The sequence below is a fragment of the Lonchura striata genome, chromosome 1A (genome assembly GCF_050655825.1).
Source record: "Lonchura striata isolate lonStrDom1 chromosome 1A, ASM5065582v1, whole genome shotgun sequence".
In the NCBI taxonomy this organism is placed as follows: Eukaryota; Metazoa; Chordata; class Aves; order Passeriformes; family Estrildidae; genus Lonchura; species Lonchura striata.
In genome coordinates, this window is record NC_140741.1 from 58,617,542 (window position 1) to 58,630,130 (window position 12,589).

The window sequence follows — 12,589 nt, forward strand, 5'->3', positions numbered from 1 at the left end:
CACAGCTATTTGTGCTGCTGCAGATTATGCTGATTTCTTATTAGTGCACCTAACATTTGCTGTCACAAATGCCCAATGAGTAGCTGATAGTTTTGCAGAGTTTAAGATGAATTTCTGTTCCAGGTGCCTAAAACCACAAATGGGTATCTAGTGGGATTTTCAAATGCCCATCATCACCTAGACCTCATTGCTTTTATAATTTTGTCTATATTTTCAAAAGATAGTTTTAAGTCTTTTTCAGGCCTTCAGGGTAAAGCTAGTAGACAACTAAAAACAAAGAGAGAAATTAAAATCAATTTTTTGCAAAGTTGATCATGTTTGAAATCTGGAACTTCTATTTAGGCACTGTTAAAAATGGAAAAGCTCTCCTTCTATTAACCCATATTGTTTACCTAATAGTTAACTACGAGTTCTGGTTTTAGAAGAAATTTCTATTTTCTTACAGTTTCTCATAATATACAAGTTTCTGCAAAGCTGCTGCATCATTCATTCAAACTCACATAAAGCAACAAAAGAAAACATAAGTACATGAATAATCAGAGCAGTGCTTATTAAACCACTAGACATTGTCCACCTGCTGATGGCAAAGAGCTGATATAACTTGGTACAGCCTGGGGGCTGTACTTGGCATGTATAATGAGACATCTACATTCTGCAAATATGTATAACTGGAATTTCGTACAACAACAGAAACAAAGCCATGAATAAATTTTTGCAGATTAGGATCATATAAAATGCACAAGTTTTTGTAAAGTCTCACAAAAGTACATGACTAACTGGTACTGCTGTCTCCTGGCTATTGAAGCAGGCAGGAAGGACGCTGAACATTCTTTGGACCACCAGACATGCACAACTATAATTGCTCTTTCTGTAGCATGTCAGTATCATACCTGGCAACGCTGGTGCTTCACCACCCCATTTTATTTTGTACAGAAAATGGTTCTGGGTAGAGTTTCAGCTGACAGATCTTTCCTTTGACATCTCTTGGTTGTCAGCTCCTTTTTTCTCTCCATCCAGTTGGTGAGAAAATTGTGGATTTTGGTAGTAACCAAGCACTGAATGAAAGAGATTAATACAATCAAGCATAAAATATCAATGCAATTGAGCATAGTGGTCTAATGTCACTCCTGCCTTCAAACATACCAAATAGATGGAATATTTTAGACTTAAATTCTTCTTTTTATCTTAGTTTCTCCAGGAAATGAGGAAATATATTTGCAAATACACTATGTCTTCAGATACATTTCTTCCTCTCTCTCTCCAAATAATTTTGAACCTTAAGGGCAAATTTATTTAGTAATAATCATATATAATAGAAAGATGGTGGTCTGAAAACATTCAGCTTTGGTAAGAAGAAAGACTTCACTATTGACTTCACTGTATTGATTTGCATGGAACCTTCCTCTCCCTATGGACAGGAGCAACCCCATACCTAAGGCTACTTCCCCAGCTCTCTATCAGTATGCCACAAGACCAGAGTTTACCTGAAGCCTCTCCTTTCCAAGGTATTTGGATCACTCATATAAGTGGAAAGATTCCACTCAGATCTACCATAGGAATTTTCAACAGGTAATTTCATTTTCTGTAAATTTCAAACAAGTGAATAGATCAGTGTGTGTTTTTCTGCCAAAAGAATGCAAAGCACATAACCAAAACAATCAAGACAAGGCAGAAAATATTGTAAACATTAAGTACATTACTCCCATGTCTCCAGGAGCATGATTTTATTTTAAACATGGCATTGCAAAGTATGTATAGAGAAGCTAATCCCTAATATTTCTTTTACGTCTTGACTGGTCCTTGTATCACCCTTCACTGATCCTTGCACCATCACATGATGGAGTGCAGCAAATTACATCCACCAACAGTCAACTCCAGATGCTAACAGCTACTAATTAGGGAGAGAGGGAGAACACTGTTTTGCTACCTGTTGCCATAGCATTTAATAGACTCTGCTCCCTCAAAACCCAGTTTTCCATCCCTCCTGGCTCACAGGTGCCATTAGTAGAGAATAATGGTTCCCAAGCTGAGGTCTGCAGATCACAGATGAGCTGCAAAGCCTCACTTTGAAAGGTTTCCTAATTGGCAGCACGCACGTGTTTTCCCAGCTGCTGCAGTGTATTAATGCTCCCGCCTTAGCTGGGTGAAAGCAGGTATGTTCTCCAGCATGTGAAAGGCCCATGTTAGGTCCAAGTGCTGCTTATTTGTCTGGGGAACTTAGAGCAGAGGAGTTCAATAGAGGAATTTCTTGTTGAGCAGCAGCAATATGTTTCTTCAATAACAAGCTGTGTCTAGAGGCAGTACTTCAAAGCTTTCCTGGTTCATGTTATGAGCTTTCAATACTATCAAACCAGGACAAAACCTGCATGTTGTCATATACTTTTAAAACACACTCATGGCATTTCTGAAATACAATTACAGAAGGCTTCTGTTTGTTCATGTGTTTGGGTTTTGACTTTTTGTCTGCACTTTCTGAATATCCATTTCTACCTGGAGAAAGTGATATTTATTTGAAAGAAGCCTATTGCTGAAAGTCAAGGTTAACCTGCGTTATGTTTTAAACCCAGCAAGCAACGAGCCCCCCACACAGCCAATCAGTCATTCTCACAGAAGCTGGGGGAGAGGATGAGATGCATAAAAATGAGGAAAATTCATGGGCTGAGATAAAGACAATTTAATGAGTTAGGCAAAAGTCATGCTCACAAGCAAAGCAAGAGTATTCACCACAAGGTATTCACCACATACCATGAGCAGCAAGTGAGCAGGTGTTCAGCTATCTCCAGGAGAGCAGGGGTCCATCAAGTGTAATGGTGACCTGGGAAGACAAGTATCATCACTGTGAACATTCCCCACCCCTTCCTCCTTCTTCCCCCAGTTTTATATGCTGAGCACGACACCATAGGGTAGGGGATATCTCTTTGGTCATCAAGGTCAGCTGTCCCTGCTGTTTTCCCTCTCAGATCCTTGTACACTCCCAGGTTCCTTGCTGGTGGGGTGGGGGAAGATGGTGTGTGAACCAGAAAAGGCCTTGGCTCTGTGTAAGCTCTGCTCAGTAACAGCTAAATCAGCCCTGTGCTCTCAATACCGTTCCCATCACAAATCAAAAACACAGTCCCATACCAGCTACCATAGAGATAAATAACTCTATCCCAGCCAAAAGCAGCACACCTGTCAGATGCTAAGTCTTCAAGACACAGAGCTAGCTATTACTAGTATATGCAAGGGCACCATGAAATCTTTCTTCTACAGAATTGGTTTGCATGAAAAAGATTTATTTAATTATGTGTTAAGAAATCGAAAATGGCCTGTTTTCTCTATTGGATCCTGCTACTGTTTGCTATACAGAAGATGGAACATACCTGTCTCAAAATGTCTATATTAATTCTATTTGCACAGTAGCAAGAATTTTGTGAGAAGTACTAGTCACAGAGAAATACTAAAAAGGCAGGAAATACTTAAAAACTTTTATCACTAGCAAAAAATAGACAGCACATAACTTGATCTAATAAACCTCTTCTATTATTCTGAAGACATACACATTATAAACTTAAAAGCTTTTAATGGGGTTCATCATATTCACCACTGAATAAAGCAATTTACTACTATAGTTTTTCAATGCATCAAATTTGTTGCAGAGTATATTTTTGTATTCACATGATCAGCTAAAATTTAGACCATTTCAAAAGAACATCTTTTTTTAAAGCTGTTGAGCAAAATATTATCATTCTCCAAAACTCCTCCTGGATGAATTTTCCTCCTGTATTAAATGGGTAAATATGTCAAGAAATGGTCTTCCTCCTCCAGCGCCCAAAACACAGTTTGTATGTATAACTTTCTCTGTCATTGCAGACACGGTGGTGTTCTTGGCAGTCACAGCACAGGATGGAGGGATTGCCAAATTTCCCTGTCCCTTTTCTACTGTGGCTTTGTCTGGGGTTTCTACTTTCTTGCATGATCACTTCATCCACTCCCCTTTGTGTTACTGTAACTACTTTATTATCTCTATCTTCCTCCTGTTGCTCTTCACCTGACTGCACCTTCCTTCCCCCACCTTCTCTCACATTATACAACCATGGTTCCTGAGGTATTCCAGCTTCTCTCATGCCCTTGCTGTCTTCACTGGTCTCCTGTCACATGTCCGTGCAACACTGAGGGCACAAATAGTCATGACACCATGAAGGAAGCTGAAGCACTCCGAAGAACGTAAGCACGGGGATTAACAACTGCAGTGAATTGATTTGAAGAACCAGTGGATAACAACCCCTGCTTTCCTTCTTCAAATATCAGACCCATTTGTCAGCTCCCATTACTTTTTTTTTTAATCAGTTAACTTTGATGAAAAGTTTAGCTGAATCCAGCCACTTGCCCGGGAGAAAAGGACACCAAAGTTACCTGCCTTCGCATCCAAGCTGACAAGAAAACACTGGAGTTTCAGGAGGTGCCTGGGCTATTACAAGTGAAAAAAAGCCCAAGCAGTGAAATCCATTAAAGAAAATCTTATGCCACAGCTTTTCACTGTCCTGAAAATCTCTTGTAAAAGTTATGGAGTAGGCTGATGAGCTGTCAAGGAAGAAAGAAACATTGTCAAACTCATATCATCTCTCCAAATTCCTGTCTGTTGAGAAGGTTTTTCCAGATGATGACAAATGGCCACTCTGCATGAAAAACTAGACTCTGCCACTGTCCCACACCCAGGTTCAGGATGAAGTAAGAGAAGACAGGAAAAGGATCATAGAAAAAACATCACCTTTGTAAAGTTCAAAAGCCCTCTGTTACCCATTAAATCCCTGCACTTCTGCTGAAGGTTGTGGGTGCAAAATGGGGCTGGCTGACTTGGGCATCAGCCTTGTGGGTTTTAAACTCTAGTGAGAAGTAATAAGATACAGCTAGAAAAATCTACCATTTCAGAAGAGAAGAGCTTTTTACCAAATTTCTTCATATAGGTCACCAGGACATTAATCAGATACCAGGACATTAATCACTTGGAATCTTCCTAAGTAAGGTAATGCCTGTTCCTGCTTCCACCTGACAGGAGCCTGCAGAAGGCAGTCATCAGTTCCAGTCTCAAATGGCTGTGTTTCAGCCAATATGATTATCCTCTTCATGCCAGGAGCTCCCACTTCATCAAATAGTTTAAATTCAGGGGCCAGTCTCCTGTGAGGCAGGTGTTGTGCTACCATCCCATTATCTCAGGTTTTAAAATAACATGAAAAGTAAAGGAAAATAATTTCTGGAGCATTGTGAGGAGTCATAATACAATGGTACTGAGAAATGAAAATCATTGTTTCCTGACAAAAGAGAGCTTTTCATTATCTGTTAATACAAAGGAAACATTTTCTTTTCTCCAGCTTGAGGTTTGTTTTTTTTCCTTATGTTGAACATAGAAGCTCAGTTTTCAATTAAAATGTTTCACTTATTTCTGCTCACTGCTTAGAAATCAAAGCAATGCACTGTATTGACTTAAAGGGAAAACAAAACAATGGCTGACAAGCACAGAACTATCAAAATTAGTTTGTTAGACCCCATTCAAACTATGTTTCTTGCTATGCTAAGTAACCAAAATTGTTAAAGGATTTTGAATAAAATTGTTAATTGTTTGCTTTTTTTTCCCCTCTTTCTGATGCATTTCTACTTTGATAATTTGGGAATACCGTACTAAGTGAAAACCTTTCAGAAGAACTCAGTCCTACTCTAGAGTCTGCAAAGCTGAGACAGACATTTAAACAAATTGAAATAGAACGCATCCAGTTGGGGAAAGGTTGTTACTCATTACAGCAGGGATTTCAAGTACCACATGATCACCCATCTCCAAAATACTCATTATCTGCGCGAAGTATCTGTCAAAGTATGTTTTCTCTATACAAGTTACTATGAAAGGGAATCACAGAAATCAAATACTGTTGTTGAAAAATACTCGGTGGAATAGATAGAAAGAAAAAATTATCCAATAAGAGGGTAAAAATAAAAATAAAAATAAAAATAAAAATAAAAATAAAAATAATTAAAATTAAAAAAGAGAAAAGGAAATAGGTAATTTGAAAATATTGTTTAGGAGTTAAAGAAAAATTTAAAGCAGAACACCAAAGCTGAAATGTATAACCAGGGTAGTGATGATGGCAACAAAGCAATGCACACAAAAAGTATGAAGTGTTCAATGTTATTTGTGGGGGACAAAAGGGAGAGATACTGCTTAGAAGAATATATTAAAGCGTGTTTCATAAAAAGCATTATGGATTCTTAGATTTAAAGACTATTGACTCTTTCCAGAGGCTAAAAGTCTGAGTTGAACACTTAGGTTTAGGATACAGAAGAGATTTTCAAAGGCGCAAATTTGGAGAAGGAATATTGAAAACATAAAATTTCTTATTTTTTAACAACAATGTACACTCATCATGGTGCTGTGCATCTCACTTGTGTATAAAATAACCTAACATGCAAGGGCAGAGAGTGTCTGTGCATAATGAAGGAGTGGACAAGGAGCAGAGACAGAACATCTGTGATTTCTTCCCAGCACTGGAAGCACAAACATACTCCCTCCATTGCACAGCATCAGAAGCACCAAACCTGAATATCCTTACTCTGAAAACATCCTGGAATTTAAAAACTGAATTAAGGGAAAAGTAAAGAATCTATGGAAGGAAATCCTTCTTTAATTATTGCAGTTTTAATTATTTCTGGTGGTTGCAACTAACCATAGAAAATGCAATTTAGAAGTATTTTCTCCTTTAACACATTGTTTAATGTTAATCTGCTACTCTCATTACTATATGGTGTTAGTGGATTCACTACCCAGCATGTTTTGTGGTATATTTAAACCAGACATCTGGAGAAATAGCCATAAGAGTAGTTATCTCAAATACCTATTGTAAAAACAGATTTAATAAAATGAGAACAAATAACAGTGCTGGCAATTACTTTTATCATGTGTATTCTGGCAAGAAAGGTCAGAAGGTTGTTAGTCTGTATATATATGAACTGATTTTCTCTAATACAGTTTCTCACCTGATTTCCCACAGGTTTTTAGAGGCTTTTTGTTTGAGGGAACAGGGGAAGGAAAAGTTAAGCTACAATATGCTAGACAATAATCAAGTAACTAATATGAAAAGCTGGTCTCCCTACCAGGTAGTCACCTATGTTAACAAAGAAAAAATAACCCATCAGAGTCTAGAAAGACAAAAGGTGCAGTAATTTCACAGATCTTACCAATATCTAGAGATGTTGACAGAGAAGTATCATTCTCAGCTTTACTATCACACCAAACTTAACTATGAATTTAATATTATTTTTTGTTATAGATCTATTCCAGGGAACATTATTTTGTTTTTTTCTTCTTTGTTTTCAGATATGTTCAGAGCAGAGCTAATATCTCTTGTGTGCAGCTCCAAGAATCCCAATGCTCAATAACTCCAGAAGTATAATCAGATAGGAACTACAGTCATAAATGCACAGAAATAGTTTGAATCATTACAAAGGTAATTCTCCTTTTCTCACAGTTCAGAGCCAGCTTTAGGGAATTTCTATGAAGATGGTGAAGGGGGGGTAAAATAAAATTGTTGGGGAAGGGGAATCTCAGCCCATCCTTCTCATATCAGTTTGATGCCAGTGTCAGCAATAGGTACCCAGAGTGTGAAGAGTGGTAGCAGGTCAGCAGGAGAGCACCTGAAGACCAGCACAGAGGAATTCCAGTCTTTCCAGATATGGGGGCTCCTGAAATGCCTGAGAATCAAAGAAGAGGAGTTAAAGATGTGCACAGGCTTGCAGGGCTGTGATCTTACTGGCATCACAGAGATGTGGTGGGATGGATCTTTGACTGGTAAGTAGGAGTGGAAGGATACAGGCTCTTTAGGAAGAACAAGCAAGGGAGATAAGGAGTGAGCAGCACCATCTGCATCAATGGCCAGCTGATGTGCATGGAACACTGTCTGGGGGTGCATGAGTATCAAGAGCTTATGGGTAAGGATTAAAGGAGGCTCCCTGACAGGTGACAGAATAGTCAGGGTCTGCTTCAAGCTACCTGACCAGGAAGACCAAGCAGGTAAGGTACTCCATAGACAAATAGGAGCAGCCTCACATTCACAAAACTTGACCTTCATGGGGGATTTCAACACTGACATCTGTTGGAAGGACAGTACAGTCAAGTGCAAGGAATCCAGGATGTTACCGGATTGCCCTGGTGATAACTTCCTTCTCCAAGGGATGGAAGATCCAACAAGGAGAGGTGTCACACTGGACCAGTAAGGGGTCTGGTGGGGGATGTGAAATTCAAGGGTAGCCTTCACTGTGGTGACCATGAAGTACTGGAGTTCAAGTTCCTTAAGGCAGCAAGGAGGGCACATGGGAAGATCACTACACTGGATTTCAGGACAGCAGACTTTGCCTCTTCAGGGATCTTATTGACAGAGTAAGGTCAAAGAAAGCTGATCAATATTCAAGGACCACATTTTCCTGACTCAGGAACAATACATGCCAACAAAGAGGAAGTCATGCAAAAATGCCAGGAAGTCAGCTTGAATAAGCAAGGAGGTCCTGGGCAAACTCAAAAAAAAAAAAAAAAATCCTACAGAAAGAAGGATAGGGGAAAATGTGGTTCCTCTTCAGAAGGAAACAGGAGACTGGGAAACCAGCATATGGAGAAGGCTGAGGTACTCAATGACTTTTTTGAATTCTTCACCTGCCACTGCTCCAGCCACAGTGGCCAAGGGGCAGAAGGCAAAGGGAGGGATTGGGAGAATAGAGAACTGCTCTCTGACCTTGTAAGGAATCTGAAAGTGCACAAGAGTTAAAAAGGCCCTGAAAGAGGGCTTTAAACTGAAGACATTAGGAAGATATTATTTATTGAGGATGGAAAAACACTGAAACTTATTGCCCAGACAAGTTGTGGATGCCCCATCCCTGGAAGTGCTCAAGGCCAGGTTGGATAGGGCTTTGAGCAAACTGGTTTAGTGGGAGGTGTCTCTGCCCATGGCAGGGGGTTGGAACAAGATGATTATTAAGATCCCTTCTGGAATGACCCTTGCCATTCCAAATTTCAAAATCCTTTCCTTAAAAACTAAACTAGTGTATTTTTTCCCAGGATGACTGTAAAGAAATTAATCTGGATTGATTCAGGCATGAACAGAACGTTTGCAAGTTGCAAAATTATTTTTCCTTACATATGCACTTTAATTCTGGAAAAAGAATGCCCTGCTTCTGTTTGATATTAACCCAGGATCTGTGTGGACAATTAATCCAGAATAGCTATCATAGTTAATTTCCCCTGGTAGATATGCCCTGAACAAAGAAAATTATCTTTTCTTATAAATTGTAGACAAATAGATAATAGATGCTTTCCTCATCTATTATATCTAAGAAAACTTAAGCTCTCCACCAACTCCAAGTTAATTTCTCTCTAGAATCCGTCTACAGTACAAATACTTGTCTTGTCTGCATTCATGCTCATATTTCCTTTTTTTTTCTTTTTTTAAACAATGCTATGAACACTGCAGTATATCACAATATTGCATGGGCCAAGAAATATCTTGTGGTTCCAGGAAAATGCAAACTAATTCTTAAATATTGCAGCAGGCTAACCTACAGGTACATAAGCTTTAATTGCAAGGTTGATTAATATGTTAGTAAAATTTAAAAAAACAAACAAACAAAAAAAAAAAAAAACCAAAAAAACAACAATCAAAGCATAAATCCCTTCCCAGATGAACTTCATTTAGCACCTACACTATTCTGAAATTAAGACCTAAGATGGACTGGAATTTCACTAATGGTTTTTTGAAATTTATAATCTGTTTAAATATCCCTTTACACAAACCAAGCAAAACCAAGCTGTTATTACAGAACAGCCTTATTCAGATTATATTAATGTTTCTTGACTATTTTTTCCTTGATTTTACAGAGAAGAGGCAAAGGAATTAGGTGAAATTTGGGGAGTATTCTCATTGTTGCAAGGAAACATCCTGGAGGATGAATGAGCTATTAGCATTCTCTCCTCAAGCAAGAAGCTGTCCCAGGAGATACATAAGAAACAAGAAATAACAAAGACTGAAAAACAAATTGATGAAACTTGAGATGGCTACAGAACTGCAAACAGCTTTTCACACTTTCACAGTTATTGTTTGAATTGAATAGTTTAGATTTGCAAATAGATGGAGAAATCCATTAATTTCTTTAAAAAATCCTCGTGAAAAACATATTTCACATTAAATCCAATTTTAAAATAAATACCAATGCTTATATTTAGTCTGCAAAATCATGTTTTGTGTAGTATTAAGGAGTGTAGAGGGGACAAACCACAACTGAATTTGAAACATTGCTTTTAATACTTAAGCTGAGATTCATTGTTTCAGTGCTCACAAGTTAGGTTTCCAATGTTTTGTATAGGATTAGACTGAAAATCAGTCAAGTATGTTTCTTAGTTTCTCCTCTAACCTGGTTTACATCAATTCCATGTATCAATACTTTTTGGCCTGGTTTATCTATCTCACATCAGTCCTATTTACAACAGTGAAAAGTTTAATTCATTACACAGAGGATCAGTGACGTTACAGATCATTATACACACAGATGTATTTAAACATACACACCATTATAGCAAATCTAGAAAATGAAAGAGTTTGGAACTATCAAAGCCTTTAGCAGATATAAAAATGCAAATACTTCACGAAAAATATTTAAAACCAAGCAGTGATTAAACCATATTAGTATTTGTCCTTGGTGGAACCTGCTGCTGCAGACACTCTGCTGTAATTCTTTTATTTCTCTCCTCACTGCAGGCCGTTGTTGATGTGTAGGTTCAAGTCATAAGCTTCAGCATCATTATGAATATTTCCCATCTCAGAAAATACACCCTCATGCAAGAAATCTTCTCAACATCCCAAAATATTACAAAGAAACAATAATTATGGCTAATTACTCTCTCCCAGTACACTTATTTGTGGTTTACAATTTCAAAAGAGTGAATTGAAGACAGGTGCATAAAATAGGCTTAATGAGAACATCAGAAAATAGTTGCTTTAGCTGTAAATTACTACTTTTACATGACGTATTTTATTTTTAGAAGGAAATGTATTGGTTATAAAAGATATAAAATTAGTTGGTCTAGAAATTGATTTTTTTTTTTTAATTTCACCCCAGAAAAGGCACAACATAGTGGTACTGAAAGCTTACTAATGATATAATATTAATATTCACTAATACCTGGTGGGGTAAAGTAATATTGCTTGGCATTAGTTGTAACAAGCACCAAGTCCCCCTGCCTCTCTCAAGGAGTTTCATTCACCTTCCATATTTAGGCTTGCTTTTATGATACAAACTACACCATTTCTCCTACTATGATTATTTTTCCCTCCCTAACTGAGAAACTGTTCTTTACCCTGCCTTTCCTTTTGGTCTTTTCTTCTAAGCAGGGACACCACTCTCTTCTGCTTTTTCCTTCTGAGAAAATCATTCAGTATTAAGTTTCTTTCTTTGTTCTAGCTCAAACAGAGGCTCCCCTCTTTTGTAAGATATAATTTTCCTCCCTGTTTCATAGCCTCTATAAATACTGGTATTTTTTCTCAAGGCTCCCACCTACGAGCGCTTCCTTTTTGACCTAGCAAGGGGCACAGCCTTTGGGGCGCATGCCTGTGCCTCCCTCTCCCCACTGGCATTGAGCATAAACAGTGATGTAGAATGAAGCGATTCCTCTCTCCCCTGCTTTTGTTATGCCTCATTTTGCAGGGAGTTTCTATCAGCTAGATGCTAGATCAGACAACATGAGACAAGAGACCGCAGCTGAAAGCAAAAAAGCTTTAACCTGTGGTGGGAGGTTTGCCTTTTAGCTGCAGATAATTCCTCCTTGCTTTTCTCATTCTTCTGTTTGAGCAGTTCTGCAGCCTCAGGTCAGATTTGCAGATGCAAAAACCTAACCTTTGTCACTGAGCAAAGGCCCGAGACAAAAGCATTCTCTTTGCCTTCCAAGGATAGAAATGTATTTTGATCACAATTAATCTGAGCCAGACTCAAAAACACTCCCCAAAAGATAGAAAACTCTTCCATTTTAACAGGTATACTGAATATCTCTTTGTTTCCTTTTGCTTATGTAGTTACTAATAGCAAAGATTAACTTTGCCTTTGGGGAAAGTATGAACACCTTCAGAAATCATTGTGAAATCACTGCATAGCTGGGTGTCTGCTTAGTTTCCTGGAGGTCCCGAGGCTATCCCCCTACTCTAAGGCAAGGACAAAATATCCTAAGATGAAGGAAGTTCTGCCTGAAATTCCCTGGCTTGTGTACTGGTGTTCACCTGGGAGACCAGAACAACACCATCTGGTCCTCAAATTTATGAAGGTACAAAATGGCTCTTGATTAAAAAGAAGCAAGGAATTACCAGGAAAATTATGATGAACTGCAGGCTGGTTTCGTACCTCCAGCTGTGGCCCATACACTCCTGGTTACCTGATGTGGCTGGAAGGCTTCCCCATTAATGCTGATGATGGATTATCATTAAAGCTTCCTGTAAACACAGGATATGTGTAGTTAGGTATGAGTGTATGCATGTGTTATTTTTTCCCTTGGTTATATTCTCTCTCAGAAGAGTAAGCACTTCAGGTGTTA

At 38.4% G+C, this 12,589-nt stretch overlaps 1 long non-coding RNA gene across 1 annotated transcript in view; it reads right to left on the bottom strand.

The window, feature by feature from the left end:
• Positions 1–12,589, bottom strand: part of LOC146763497 (uncharacterized) — a 132,930-nt gene that overhangs the window by 43,539 nt on the left and 76,802 nt on the right. The window contains exon 2 of the long non-coding RNA XR_014951762.1: positions 2,746–2,815. This is a non-coding gene — a long non-coding RNA (uncharacterized LOC146763497). The remainder of the gene's footprint in view (positions 1–2,745; positions 2,816–12,589) is intronic.